Source organism: Delphinapterus leucas, chromosome 3, assembly GCF_059928025.1.
Source record: "Delphinapterus leucas isolate spDelLeu-1000000601 "Yukka" chromosome 3, BTC_Dleu_Yukka2, whole genome shotgun sequence".
NCBI classification, from domain to species: Eukaryota; Metazoa; Chordata; class Mammalia; order Artiodactyla; family Monodontidae; genus Delphinapterus; species Delphinapterus leucas.
The window spans coordinates 74892677-74907283 of record NC_143131.1 but is presented as its reverse complement, the minus strand read 5'-3'; the positions used below and the strand labels follow the sequence as shown (position 1 = coordinate 74907283).

Sequence of the window (14607 nt, the reverse complement as noted above, 5' to 3'; positions counted from 1 at the left end):
TATATAATTTCCTGATATACTCAAAACTCAGTGGATTTACCCATAATCAAGAAAACTGTAAAAACGAAATTTAACAATTATTGATATGTCATCAAAACTTTTTTTTCTCCCAGTAAACAAAGTCTACTATGCATGTTATCCATAATCACTCTCCAACCCAAACATGAAGCTTTCCTCCACTTATGGTCCTTTTTCCTTTTGGCCACTTCACATTAAAAATTAGAAAGATTAGATGAAAAAAGCATACCTAGATAATTGAGAAGTTGGACTTTTTTAAATTAAGATTTTTGAATACTGTCTATGTTCACAAACTTCTAATCCTAGTCCACTCTTGCCTACTCCTGACATGGCATATTTCAGTTCAAAAGCACAATGCATTATTTAGTCTTTCCTTGAGGTCATGGAAATTATTTTATAAGTTTTGACAATCGTCCAAGTTTCAGTAGAAAATTATTAGATGTATATAGCTTATTCTTTACCTGAAAAATATTCTACTGTTAGCAAAACAGGTTTTGGTACTTAAACTAAAATGTAGACACTTAAAATTAAGAGACTCCTGCAGTGGAGTGATCCCAAATACTTTTAAAAGCCTCAAAAAAGCACTGGTCATGAGAAATTTCTTCTTTCTATGAATATAGCTGGAATTTGTCTTAATATAACTTTCAGCTCTTATTTCTATGACTATCCTCTGAAATAACTCAAATGTCTTTTCTTCAAATAAATAATGACAGAAATTATGTCATTGAACAAATAATTATTCTGTGCCTACAGAAATGATCCCGACTCTTTTGGAGCTTGCTCTTTAAAACCATTTCTCGGTTCCTTCAAGTTAATTTCCTAAGCCATGGTTTTTAGAATGTTAGCACACTTTCTATGTCTATCTTTGATGAATTTCAGTTTTTTAATATGCCTACTAAAACATTAAATGAAATGAATATATGATTAAATCTCTAACTTTATTACATTACAGTGCATTATTTTCTATTATATTATTTATATAAAATATATGCTAAGATATTATTTTACACTGTATATTATACTTTCCCATTTAGATATGCATACATTCAACACAGAATACCAAACCAGGACTTTCTTCCTCTGGATGCTATTCTGACTCATCCACAGCAATGCTTCTGGAAAGACATATTTGTGTTATTGTTATGACCACTGGAACTCAGATCAAATTAAATCATTTCGCCTCCCTGAGTTTGCATTAATACCTAGAAGTAAAAGAAGTCCTACCTTACCTATCTTATAGAGTTGTAAGGAACCAATTAAAATTAAAGAATAATTTTAATTAATAATAAAATAATTTATTACATAACATAAACTGTAGTTTGCTACACAAGTATAACAGGAATATAGTTATTGTTGCTATTATTATCTTTACTTCTTTAGGAGTTCCATGTACCCTTGACATTATTTTATTTTATTTTATTTTATTTTTTTGCGGTACGCGGGCCTCTCACCGTTGTGGCCTCTCTCGTTGTGGAGCACAGGCTCCGGACGCGCAGGCTCAGTGGCCATGGCTCACAGGCCCAGCCGCTCCGCAGCATGTGGGATCTTCCCGGACCGGGGCACGAACCCGTGTCCCCTGCATCGGCAGGTGGACTGTCAACCACTGCGCCGCCAGGGAAGCCCGACATTATTTTATTTTATATACTGTAATTGTAATTTCAAATTCTTAAAACAGGATTGGATAAAAAAAAAAAATTAAGTCCCCTAAGCTAGCCAATGTAATTGTTATCTGTATGGCTTCACATGCCTCACTCTACAATTTATATCAACACACATGAATCATAAATATATTTACAGAAATATATATATTTACATAGGATGTTTTATTCTTTTTAATAAGATTATGTAGGGTAAGATTACATAAGCTATTTTAGAGAACATATCATATTATTGGCTTAAATGGAAACTCCATAGCTTATTCTGTTTCCTGCTTTGCTTTATTGTTAATTAGTACTGATGAACACCTGCTCACCTGCTCTCAAGCCAGGTATTGCCCTAACCTGTATTTGTGCAGTTGACTTTTAGAGCTCAAGTTCAGCATTTACATATATCCTTATAATATTTCCACTTGATTATTTTAGCCATCATTCATCTTCTTGAAATCCTAATTCTGTCCTCAAACATCTCCATTCCCTCTTCAAGCTTTGATCATCCATATTTTTAATGAGCCTGCTTTCCACATTTTCAACTAAGTCAGTGATGGAACTGTAAAAAAGGACATCAGCTTTAAGAGAGCCTTTCACGCAGTTCAAAAATCCCTTTATCCCGATTAATACTGTCCTACTAATTGTGTGGTAAGCTTTTTTTCCCTCTTCAAAAATACAGTATTTTAAAAAATAAAACTACAAGGCTGACAGGAGTCTGAATAACCACACAATAATAGTAACAGGTGTGTTTATATCATATCCTGGTGTTCCTTTTGAAAGATAAATGTCTAAGAAAAACTTGTCTTAAGTGGTTTCCTGATAGATTGTGATTAGAAACTCATGATTTTTACACATTGGGTTTGAGCAGAGAACAGAGAGCCATGGAGAGCACGGGGAACCAAATTCCTTTAAAAGAAGTTACATGTTAAGATTCTAGAGGAAGAGTTGACGATTAGTGCAAGTCATGGCCCTACACTAGATACCACTTTAGACAAAGGACAAAGGAATTTTTAAAGGCACAGGTGAGCCAAGAAGTTACGATAAACTTTCTATGGTCAGAGGCCTCAGATAGCCTTCAGCCTTTCAAGCTCAGCCTTTCAAGCTTTTCAATCCTCAGTTTCCTGAAGAATTCAGTGCCTTTGTTACCACTGATCTTGCTCTATTAGAACCATTTGCATTCACATCTCTCTGCAAAATACATAAATGAATTCACATACAGATAATTAAAGGATAATATTTTTGTCATAAAATAATAGAGACCAAAGAGAAAGTACTCTGCATTTTCAGGACAAATTATGTGGTAAAAAAATACCTTTAGCAGGTGATGGGGGGATAAATTAGTTTGTGATTAACATATACACACTGCTATGTATAAAATAGATAAACAACAAGGACCTAGTGTATAGCACAGGGAACTCTACTCAATGCTATAATAATAACCTATATGGGAAAAGAATCTGGTAAAGAATAGATATATGTATACGTATAACTGAATCATTTTGCTGTACACCTGAAACTAACACAACATTGTAAATCAACTATACTTCAATAGGAAAAAAATGGTTTAAAAAAAATACCTTTAGCGCTTCTGCTTAGGTAGGATGAGAAGTACAATTGTATTATCCCCAAAATTTAGAATGACCCAAAGGTCACAGCTAGTCAACTTGTGGTTGTAGGAAAACAATAAAGAGAATGAGAGACTTTAAGCTGAATAAAGCTAACTGAATATGAAAGTGTGCATGTATATACTTTGTACCCTAAAATGCCATAATCCCAGTAAAAATGATTTGTGAATTTTAATTCCCCACAAGGATGAAAAATACTGAATTGGATATTATTCAGTAAGGAACATAGTAGATGAGGACAAAGAAAATCTCTCACTATGGGGTCATGGGATTACTGTAAAGTCTTCCCCTTCACTTTTCTCCACAACTTCCTTCCTCCAGATTCCATTTTTGCTTAAGGAGACATCCATCCAGGCAGCTGAAGGGATAGTGTAGGAATCATTCCACTCCCTCACATGAGAAAAGAAGGAATTAACTTCCGCCTTAAAACTCCCAAAGACAGTGTGTTGTAGTCTACCATGAGCCGACCAGATAATGAGCTCAGAGGTGATTAGGCCCTGGCAATTTTAGGATGACTTGAGGGCAAGGCAAACATATAATTACTAGAATACAGAAGACTATTGCTGAACTCTTATGATTTTGTTTAATATGATATAATATGCATTATGTATAAGAATTTGCTAGGAAATGCTGCAGATTTATATGTTGTTCAGATCTACATACATGCATGTAGATATGAACTCTGTAGTTTAATAATAAAATTACTTGAAATCCTGTTTGTTGACTTACACATTCTCTAGACACTTACAATCCTAATGAACAAAGAAGTATAACCTTATAGCTACACCCTTAATGTCTGAAAGAATTAAAAATACACTTCATTACCAAAGAGTTCTAAAATTCTAAGATCAAATACACAGAGTCCAGAAAATAATGCCAAACTTTGTTTTGTTTCCTCTTCTGTAGACAATACAAAACATGTTCATCAAAGGACATTAGGGTATGTCTTCTCTATTGCTCCCTCTTTTTTTTTCCCCGCCTTCTTACTCCTCTGCCCTCCCTTCTTGGGATCCTCTATCTCCTCTCAGCCTCTGATTCAGTTTTTGAGAGATTCTGTTACTATCTGATTTCCATTCCTTACTGTTACAATGAGGCATTGGCCTTCAAATCCAGACTTCAGAAGGAATGGGTGAAGGAAGCAGCCTTTCCAAGCTCATCCTGCTGAGGACACATTTATGGACAAATAAACCTTCCTACTGCTGCATTGAAGCACTTCTTATAACCGAATTCCATGTGCTACCCTATAGAGAACCACCCTATTTTCTCTTACTTTCTAAAGACTGCTAAATTGTTTCTTAATATAACTCTGGAGCTTTACTCTGCTTACAGTGTTTTTGTTAATTTCTTCATCCTTTTCAAGAATCAGTTTCTATTATCCCAAGAATCAAACAAGAAAGCTGGGAGGGAAGGGAGCAGAACTCTCCACAAATATTACACTTGCATAAAACTTATGACCATCATTTCTATGTCTCTATGATACACCAATGCTTGATTCAGTTCTTAATCACATTCGTCAGTGCAATATAAAGAAAATATTAATATTTTCCAGATAGAAACAAAGACATAGAATGAGTCATGTAGTTTTGCTTTAAATTAACAATTAACTGATGGTCAACAAATCCATGTCTAGTTCTAACCAAAATAAGCCCATTTCCTCCCTTTAGCAAACCAATGATAATTTCCCAGTGATAATCAAGTGAGATAAATAGGGGCATATTTTTTTCTCTGACACAGTATCACATGGCCATTTTATGCCCTGATTGATGGACTGCTCTGTCCCAAACTATACCTAACTCTTAGAAGTAAGAGCCAGATGTAGGGGAAAGAAATCTACTAGCCTGAATATTTTTAGGTTAAGTAATCCACTAAGCATTGTCAATGGATTTTCATTCAATTTTTAATAAACATATTTTCCATATATATTATCCCCACTCTCCTGCCCCCTCAGAATACCTATCCAATGAGGAGTATGTTAAATTTTTATTGCTGTGTTAACAAATTACCACAAATTAAGCAACTTAGAAAAAAAAAAAAAAAACATTTGTTACCTCACAGTTTCTGTAGGTCAAAAGTCTGGACTGTGCTTAGCTGGGCCTCTGCTCAGGATCTGACAAGACAGCAAACAAGGTGTCAGCCAGAGCAACGGTCACATCTGAGGCTTGGGGTCCTCTTCCAAGCCATGTGGTCATTGGCAGAATTCAATGTTGCATAAGTCACTGTGACTTACTCTTCAAATCCAGTAGCAGAGAGCATTCCTGACTTCTAGACCCTTTTTTAAAGAGCTCATCTGAAGTTCATGCTCACTCAGAATTCTGAATGACTCATAGTCAACTAATTAGAGGAATCACAATCACATCAGCAAAAATCCCTTCACTTTTGTACTACGATTTAATTTGCTCATGGGGGAGATATCCTCATACTCAGAAGTTCCATCTAGCCTTAAGGAGAAGGAACTATACAGGACATGCCCTTCAGTGAGTAGGAGTCTTAGGGGACATCCTAGAATTCTACCTAGCATATGGAGAAAAGTCATATTACTTTAATAATTCAGCAGCAGAATTTTAGAGCAATAATTTAGCATTAAGTTATGCCATATTCCTGCGCGCCAAGGCTGGAGGGGGGAGGTGGGGCGTCGCCGCCACCGCTCCCGCCGCCGCTGGACTTCAATGCCTAGTCCCCAGCTCGCCAGCGTTTTTCGTTGGAATATACGTTGCACATTTATGGCGATTCTGAGCGTGAGGGCAGACTTCTGCCAGGCTCAGCACAGCGTTTCCGCTGACAAGTGAGCTTGGAGGTTCTATGTGCCATAATTAACATTGCCTTGAACACTCTGGACACTGAGACTGGCCTCAGAAATTGTTGGCTTTTTTTTTTTTATTGCAAGCATATACCTTTTAATGACTCCAGTAAAATTAAGCATCAAGTAAACAAAAGTGGAAAGCGACCTACTCTTTTAACTTGTCTCACTAGTGCCTAAATGTAGTAAAGGCTGCTTAAGTTTCATATGTAGTTGGATTTTTTTGGAGTCCGAAGGTATCCATCAGCAGACATTGAAGCCCAAATTGAATTTGGATTCAAGTGGATTCTAAATACTTCTGCTTACCTTGAAGGGAGAAGCTTCTTAAAGAATAAACAAGTTGAATAGAGAAAACACTGATCGATAATAGGCATTTTAGTGGTCTTTTTAATGTTTTCTGCTGTGAAACATTTCAAGATTTATTGCTTTTTTTTTTAATTTTCCCCATCACACTCACACACGCATGCTCACACTTTTTATTTGTCATAATAAACTGTCCAGCCCCTGTGGAGATCTCCTATGAGAACATGCGTTTTCTGATAACCCACAACCCTACCAATGCTACCCTCAACAAGTTCACAGAGGAACTTAAGAAGTATGGTGTGACAACTCTGGTTCAAGTTTGTGATGCTACATATGATAAAGCACCAGTTGAAAAAGAAGGAATCCACGTTCTAGATTGGCCTTTTGACAATGGAGCGCCACCCCCTAATCAGATAGTTGACGATTGGCTAAACCTACTAAAAACCAAATTTCATGAAGAGCCAGGTTGTTGTGTTGCAGTGCATTGTGTTGCAGGACTGGGAAGGGCACCTGTGCTGGTCGCACTTGCTTTGATTGAATGTGGAATGAAGTACGAAGATGCAATTCAGTTTGTAAGACAAAAAAGAAGGGGAGCATTCAGTTCCAAACAGCCGCTTTACCTGGAGGAATACCGACCTAAGGTGTGATTATGCTTCAGAGATACCAATGGGCATTGCTGCGTTCAGCAGAAAGAAATGTATAAGAAGGCTGACTTGATAGTGGCATTTAGAGGGAACTCTTGGTACCTGGAAATGTGAATCTGGAATCCTAACTGTGTCATCAAAGTAGTGATGGATTCAGTACTCCTCAACCATTCTCCTAATGATTGGAAAAAAAGAAACAAAAAAGAAATCCCTCTATAACGTGAATAAAATGTTTAAGAAAAAAAAGTATGCCATATTCCTTTGCTCTAAAACTGTTGTATTAATTTTTTACCAATTTATTCCATTCTTCAATTTCAACAAAGTCTCTTTCTTCCTCTCCTCCAACACTCTCTCCCCTCTCACCCAAGAACTTGGCATCACTTATTTTCTCTTGCTGTGATCCTGGGCTGCTGAGAAGATCACCTGCGAGGGCAGAACACTGGTACCTGCATGGTCTGCCACCATGCCTCTGCCCTCACTAGTAAATGCAGTTGTGCAGATTAAAGAAATAAATCATTCTAGTGACTACTCCATGTCAGAAGTACCTTCACTTACATGAAATTAGAACATTAACGTGGGATTCTTGAAAATAAGCCTCATTCCACTTAGAATTGTCCTCCACACCAGCCTGCAAATGTAATTTGGTATTTTTCATTTTCTTCTTTTAAGAGATGTCCTTTTCAGAACTGAATAAAATTGGGACGGCTGACATTTGAGGGTATACTGCCCAAGTCTTCTCCATTCTGATTTATTTCACATATCACCTTCAAATTATTACTCCCAAATCATAGCCCAGATCTCCTCTGACCAAAAGTATCCAATAATCCATCTAACCTACTCCAGTCCGGACATCTATGGCATCTACAAAATGCACAAAGTGAACTTCCTGAGGAGAAAGACCCTGCTGCCTGGATTTTTTAAAATATCCACAGATTTTAGCACAACACAAAGAGTAAAGTGCTTGATATATATTCACTGAATAGAATCGAAGGATTCTCTTCAACTTGGCACTCAAGGCTCTCCATACATAAACTCACACACATATTTTCCAAAACTTTTCAGCTCCTGATCTTCAATTCCTCCATGTCTCAGTCAGGCAGAATGTCACTACTCCCTTCATTCCTATAGAGTAATTACTACTGACTTATCCCTAAAAGGTCCATCTCGGTGCAGTGCCACTTGATCTGTGGAATCTTTGGCGATTCAACTCACCCCCCATCTCACCAGTTGGGAGTGATACTCCCACCTTTCAACATTCATATTACTTTTTCTGCATCTCGATTATGGGTCTTTGGTGTTCTACCAACTATCGTAGTTACTTATGTTGACATTTCTGAAACTAGATTTTAAGATTCTTGGGAGAGATATTTGTACCTTCCACAAAGTTTGACACACACAATAGACACTAAATAAATACTTCTTTAAAGAATCAAAAAGTTCTTATCAGCATTACAAAAGTTAACTAAAAGTTCAGTCAATAATAATTTTATCTTGATGCTTTCGTAACTTTAATTACTTTTTTTAAAAAAAAGTTACAAACTGTTAATTCTCTCTTCTTATTACCAAAACCCCTTTTAGAGAGATTAATATTTGGTGACCAATAATGTTGTGCATTTTATCAACGTAATTTTGATTTCCACTTATGCTTATCCTACTGTTCTAGCTAATCGATAGCATAAAATATAAATTATTAGAGAAAATATTCTAATAACAGTATTTTAAAATAAAATGTTATGTCATTTTTCACTTGGATATGATGTACCATATATTCTACATAATTTCTTATGATTTATCTTCCAACTAAAGTTTACAATGAAAATAACCCTATTTTAGTGCCTTTGTTATTTATAATACTATGTGCCAAAGGAATCCAAGTGACCTAAGTTTTATACAGTTATTTTAAAAGGAAATATTTTACAAAATTTTATTATTTCAGTTATAATTATATATGGTGATGAGGAGGGAAAGATGAAATAAAATAGTAACGGAAGTTTTCTATTCAGACTACTGGTTAATTTCCTATTTTGACATTCCTATGGCAGATATTTAAATTTTGTTTGCTTTCTTTACAGGGAACACTTAAACATTTAGCTCAACTAAGGTGCAATGACCTGAATAATAGAAGCAGAGAAAACTGCTAATTTAGAGATTTTAAATGGATAAAACTTGTAAATGGATTATGGAAATTTAAACACCTTTAATCACCTTTAATCATGCAGTTAATGAACTTCCACAATTTAACTGTGAACTTTCCAAATGTCGGGTTATGTTTATATTCAAAGTCAAGTACGCACAAGCCAAGGGTACAGAAGACACAATTTAAAGGTCTTCATACCTTCTAGAGACTTCTGATATTTCCTCTGAATTTATATTTTCTGCACACAAATCTAGTAACCAAGTATATCTTAACCTAATTTACTTAAACTTTGATTAGAACTTAACTTCCTACTATTGAATTATGAGAGGCAGAGATTTGTGCCTTGATATTCATTTCTCTTTCTGCTCTTATGAGGTACATGTAGGGTAGTCAATAAATGTCCAGTGAATCAAACTGTGTAGTGCCTCGGAACCAAACTACTATTTTTCAACTTGATTACTACAGAGAACATATGGAGCATGAACCTGCCCTAAAAATTCTCATCATCTCTCTCATCATTACCTGTTAAAGCATTTCATCATAGTTTGAATTCTTTATGTTAGAGGTTGGCTGAGGCCTGGAATAAAGAATGAAAATGTGACAAATGGCCACTTATTGTTCATTAACTATCATGATTAGAGCAGTCTGCCTCTCAGAGTAAGGGTCAGCATTAAGAAATGAAACCATCCTTTAGAATATCCTCTTGATAGGAATGAAGCAGTTCATTATCTGATCATTAGGGTCCATGCCAAATAAAACACATCTCTCACACAACCCAAGTCCTAATTGTTCATTTAGTCATTGGCTTAAATGAGAAGCAATGAAAAAAGCAAGTAACTAAGCAACTTTACAATCTTCAGATCCCCATCTAAGTGCAGGATGATATTTAATGCTAAAAAAAAGCTCAGGACAAAGAAGTATTAAGGGCGACTCTGAGAGATCATATGTGGCATCCAGCCACATATGGAAATTTTAGTTATTGGTTCAGCTTAAAATTGTAGTAATGAGTTGTTATATTGCCCCACTATTGATAAAATGAATATCAAAGAATTAACCTCAAATGTTGAAAAAATTCATTTTTAAAAATTACAAGGATATAAAGTAAAGAATTATCATGTTTAGGAATGATGAGTAGGGAAAGGAGTAAAATATAGCAAATGATGTTAGAGATCCAGATGACGGTAATCTAGACAGATTAACACAGACATCAACAGTGACGAATATCATTTTTTTTTTTTTTTTAGTGGCAAACATCTTGATGCCAACAGTAAGATATGGCAAGATTTTTTTTTTAAAGATTTTTTAATTGGGCATTTGAGAATTCTGAGTTCTCAAAAATTTTTTTGAAATTCATTTTGTGCCCTTGGAAAAATCAACTAAGTCACTTGAGCCTCAGCTGCCTTATTAATGAAAAGTGATCATTGCTACCTGCCTTAACTTATCCGGTTACTGGGAGGAATTAAGAAGTTGCTTTAGATGCTTAGAACTACTTTTGGAACACAAAGGGCTGGAGGAAATAGAATGATCTCACTCACCCCCTGGGCTCAGGTCCTTGAACTACTGTCAGGAAGAGAAAACATATCTGCTAGGAAGGATAATACTGAAAAGAACCTTGATGTGTCCTTTGGTTCCTTGACTTTACTTGTTTGGGTTGTGTACTTGAGGAGTTGAACTAAGATTTACTCTTTTAAGATGTCCTTTTCCTCTTTCTTCTGTTGAGCTGTCCTCCTCTTCCTCCTTGAGAATTATTTTTTGATCTACAGAACTAGAGTAGTCTGGGTGGAGCCCAGGAGAGAGAAAAACAAACAAACAAAAAGCCAAAAGCTTAGGGTTTTCTTAAGAGTTTCTGGTGATGATGAAACGGAAATTTAGTCTCCTTCTAAATGAGTGTCTAGTCCAGGTCACAAAGGTAGAAATGAGGTCATAAATTCAGAGCTAAACCACATCCAGAAATTAAAAATGCATATTTGGGTTTTAGAGCTCCTCAAATCCTGAGAGTAGGGAAAGAGGACCCTGAAGCTAATGGAACCCTGGCACTGCTCTCTAGTCCTGCCATCTAGTCTGAAGACATGTGACTCATCCTAGAGCCCCCTGGAACAGTTAACAATCCAAGGCAATAAAAGTGTTGGATTAAAGACAAAGAGTAGGATGTGGGAACCAGATCACACAAGGCAGGATGGGAGAAAAGCTCCTTTCAGAAAAAAAGAAGAAAACCAAAGAGGTGGTTAAATTGAAGATGTACTGCAATAAGTTGTCAAAAAAGATACTGTTGACAGTTTCTAGGCAGCACATGAATCAAAAATTGACAGAAAGACAAAAGTAAGGATCCCAACTACTGAAGGGACAGGAAATATAGCTGCTCAAATTCTATGACAAATGAGGGAATAGATGTTCCTCAGTGACTTGAACAGAAGAGAAGAGTTAAGAGGCTCCCAGGACAAGGAGCCAGGACCAACTTCATAGGCAATGACCTGTGCAGTCACAAAGGGCCCTCACTTGGTTTAATGCTCTGCTGTCACCATCTTGAAATTCTTAATAATTTGTGAACAAGAAATTCTGCATTTTTCAAGGGGCCCACAAATTATGCAGCCAATCTCTCAAGGAGTCTAGAGGTATCCTTGTTTCCCACATATAATACCTCTTGTAAGCTTCTTTCTGGATATGTTACAATAATCAACTCACCACATGCTGACTCTGGAGCAAAACAATTCTCCAAAGCTGACAAACTCTTAATGGGGAGGGGACACAGGAATTGGCAGCAAAGATAGGGTAGGAGATGGAGAAACAATGGCAAGAAAAAAAAAACTGTTGTAAAACGATCTTGATATTTTAAGCAGAAACTCTCTTCATCCATAAACTATCAATGCACTTATTTTCACAAATATCCCAGGGTAAAATCAATAAGTAAGAGAATTTTTCAAATATTACTTTTTTCTAATTAAACAAAAAATTTCCCAGACACAAAAATTATGCCACATTTGCATTGATCAAGCCTTTAAGCAGCTCTTATTTTATCAATGAAATAATTAATTTGAAGGATATGAATGGTACACTTTGTTATGACTTACAAATTATTTTTTAGGAAAGGGTACCTTATAGATTTATTTTTAATCTCCTTTTTTTTAACTACTTATGCCAATCGTAAAAAGCTAATTGATTATGAAAAGAAAATGCATCTCCATTTTAAGATGCCAGATCAAAATATCTGTCTTGTTCAGCGATATAACACAAATATGTCTTCTTATAAACAGTGTCAATCAGTAAAGGAGATTTTTTTTCTAGCTAATTTCATTTCTCCATTGATCAGCAATTTTGCCTTTGATGGCGTGAAAAGCAAGTCATTTTCTACCACAGTAAGACTTCAGTCAAACTGCTCATTTCTTTTAAAATGAATGACTGCCAATATTCATTTCCATCCAGACTAGTTTATTTCAAGAATCTACCTAATTGCGTAGCTTAAAGACCCTACCAAAATTTCAGTATAGTCATAAAAACATCAATCCAGTGGAGAGCCCATTTTAGTGTGGTTTGTCAGAAGCTGAACGACATTTATTGGAATATCCTGCAAACCTCAAGCAGCAGATCTGATGTGGAGTTGACTGGTGTCACTGTCCTGCTTCTAGTAGAACATGACCTTCAGTCAAGGATGGAGTGAAAGCTCAATGATGAAACACACGTGGCAAAAGACTACTGACTTGCAGTAATCTTCTTGGACATTATCTAACCTTGTGTGTTGGTGTAAAGGATCAAACCCTGAATAAAATTTTATTAAGTCCTGCTTTTCAAAGAGGAGTGGAAAACCTGGGTTCTTTTCTGATTTATTTATATATATTTTTAATCTAGAGTTAAGACAAAATAGGCACATTTTCCCAGGTCATAGGAATAAAAGAAGAATGGTTACAAACAGAGTTCCCAATTTTGATCTTTCCTAAACATTCCTGAAAATAAAAATATACAACTCGAAGAAGATACAGTTTATCTCTCTATATATGCCATTCTTCTGATAGCTAATAGGAGCCAGTAGGCTCCAAAGAAATATACAGTTCACCTGATATGCTGAACTTCCCTAAATAACATTTTGCCAATTTAGAATTTATGTAGTAATCTACAGGTTTTCACCTTAAGTAGAGCTTTGATTAATTTCTCATAGGAAAATTAAGATTCTCAGGAAATCTCACATGCCATTTCTGTCCTTCCCATGACAATGTGACAGCATATAAACACGTGCAAACCTATGAATAACAGAAGCATTTATCATGTGCCTGGGGCAAAAACAAAAGAGTTCTTACATTTATGGAGCAAGCTTGGGGAGAGTCTAGACAGGGCCATGGCTGTTCCCTCATCCTTGGGGAACAAGTACATTAAAAGAGGTATTATTTGAAAATCTCATTTAGTGTTTCACCACCATTATAATGCTTCTTTTCATAATGTGTTACCATCCATAAGTTCAACATTTCCTCTTGAAGAAAGGGTTGAACAAGTGCCACTTTGGGGGAGGATGTCTCAGAAAATAAATTGCTCTTTCAGTTCCTCTAATGTCTATATTTCTGTCTCAGTCTTGAAAGTTTCCATAGTGTAGTTATAACAATGAGCATAAAACAAATAGCATTCCCAAACATCATTTAAGCAAAGGCTTGATAATGTGATAGAATCTCAGCCCAAAGGATGTACTAATCCAGGAAGTATTTCATCAAGGAAGTCAGTCAGTCTTGATAGAGGTTTGTTAGAAACAAACCGGATTTTCATCATCAACGACAACATTGACAAAGAAAACGCAGAGTTTACTAATGGTAGCAAGGTGACTTGATATGGTGGGAAAGGAAGATTTAAGGGTATAATTGACCCATAGAGACACTTGACTTCCTAGAGTTTGGATTTGAGTTTAACTAGCCCATACAGTTGAGATAGCTAAGGAGCATCTAATTTAGAACATGATCTACCAAAAATATAGACAAACTTGATTTTACATCAGTTTGTTCTCTGAGTCTACAGTCACCCTCTCTCCTTTTATTTGTATGTTGACTAATGGAATCCCAGTAATTATTATTGACAAAAGGTCCTAATAAGGCTTAGATTATGCTAGACAGCAAAATCTTAATATCTCAAAGTCCCCAGGTAGTGTTGAAATGTAAGATCTTGTCCCTTTCTCAAACTATAACCATAACCAACTAATTATTCATAAAACACTAAAGACATGTCAGCCTGGAAAGCATTTTATGAACACAAACAGTGCTCAAGTGAAAAAGAACCAAAATGTTCCATGACTCTTAGTTGCTTAGCAGGATTTAAACAAAAGGGAATCATTCAATTTAGAAACAAGGAAAAAGTCATGCAATGACATGTGGAAGAATAGAAAAGAGCAAAGGCTATAGTGTTGCTTGGTCAGATCAACTTCATGCTCCTTCATTTGCATTTTTCATATATCCACTTTCTAATA

At 35.8% G+C, this 14607-nt stretch overlaps 1 pseudogene; it reads left to right on the top strand.

Annotated features, from left to right (window-relative positions):
- Window positions 1–5929: 5929 nt before the first annotated feature.
- LOC111184383 (protein tyrosine phosphatase type IVA 2 pseudogene) lies at window positions 5930–7211 on the top strand (annotated as a pseudogene).
- The last annotated feature ends 7396 nt before the right edge of the window (window positions 7212–14607 follow it).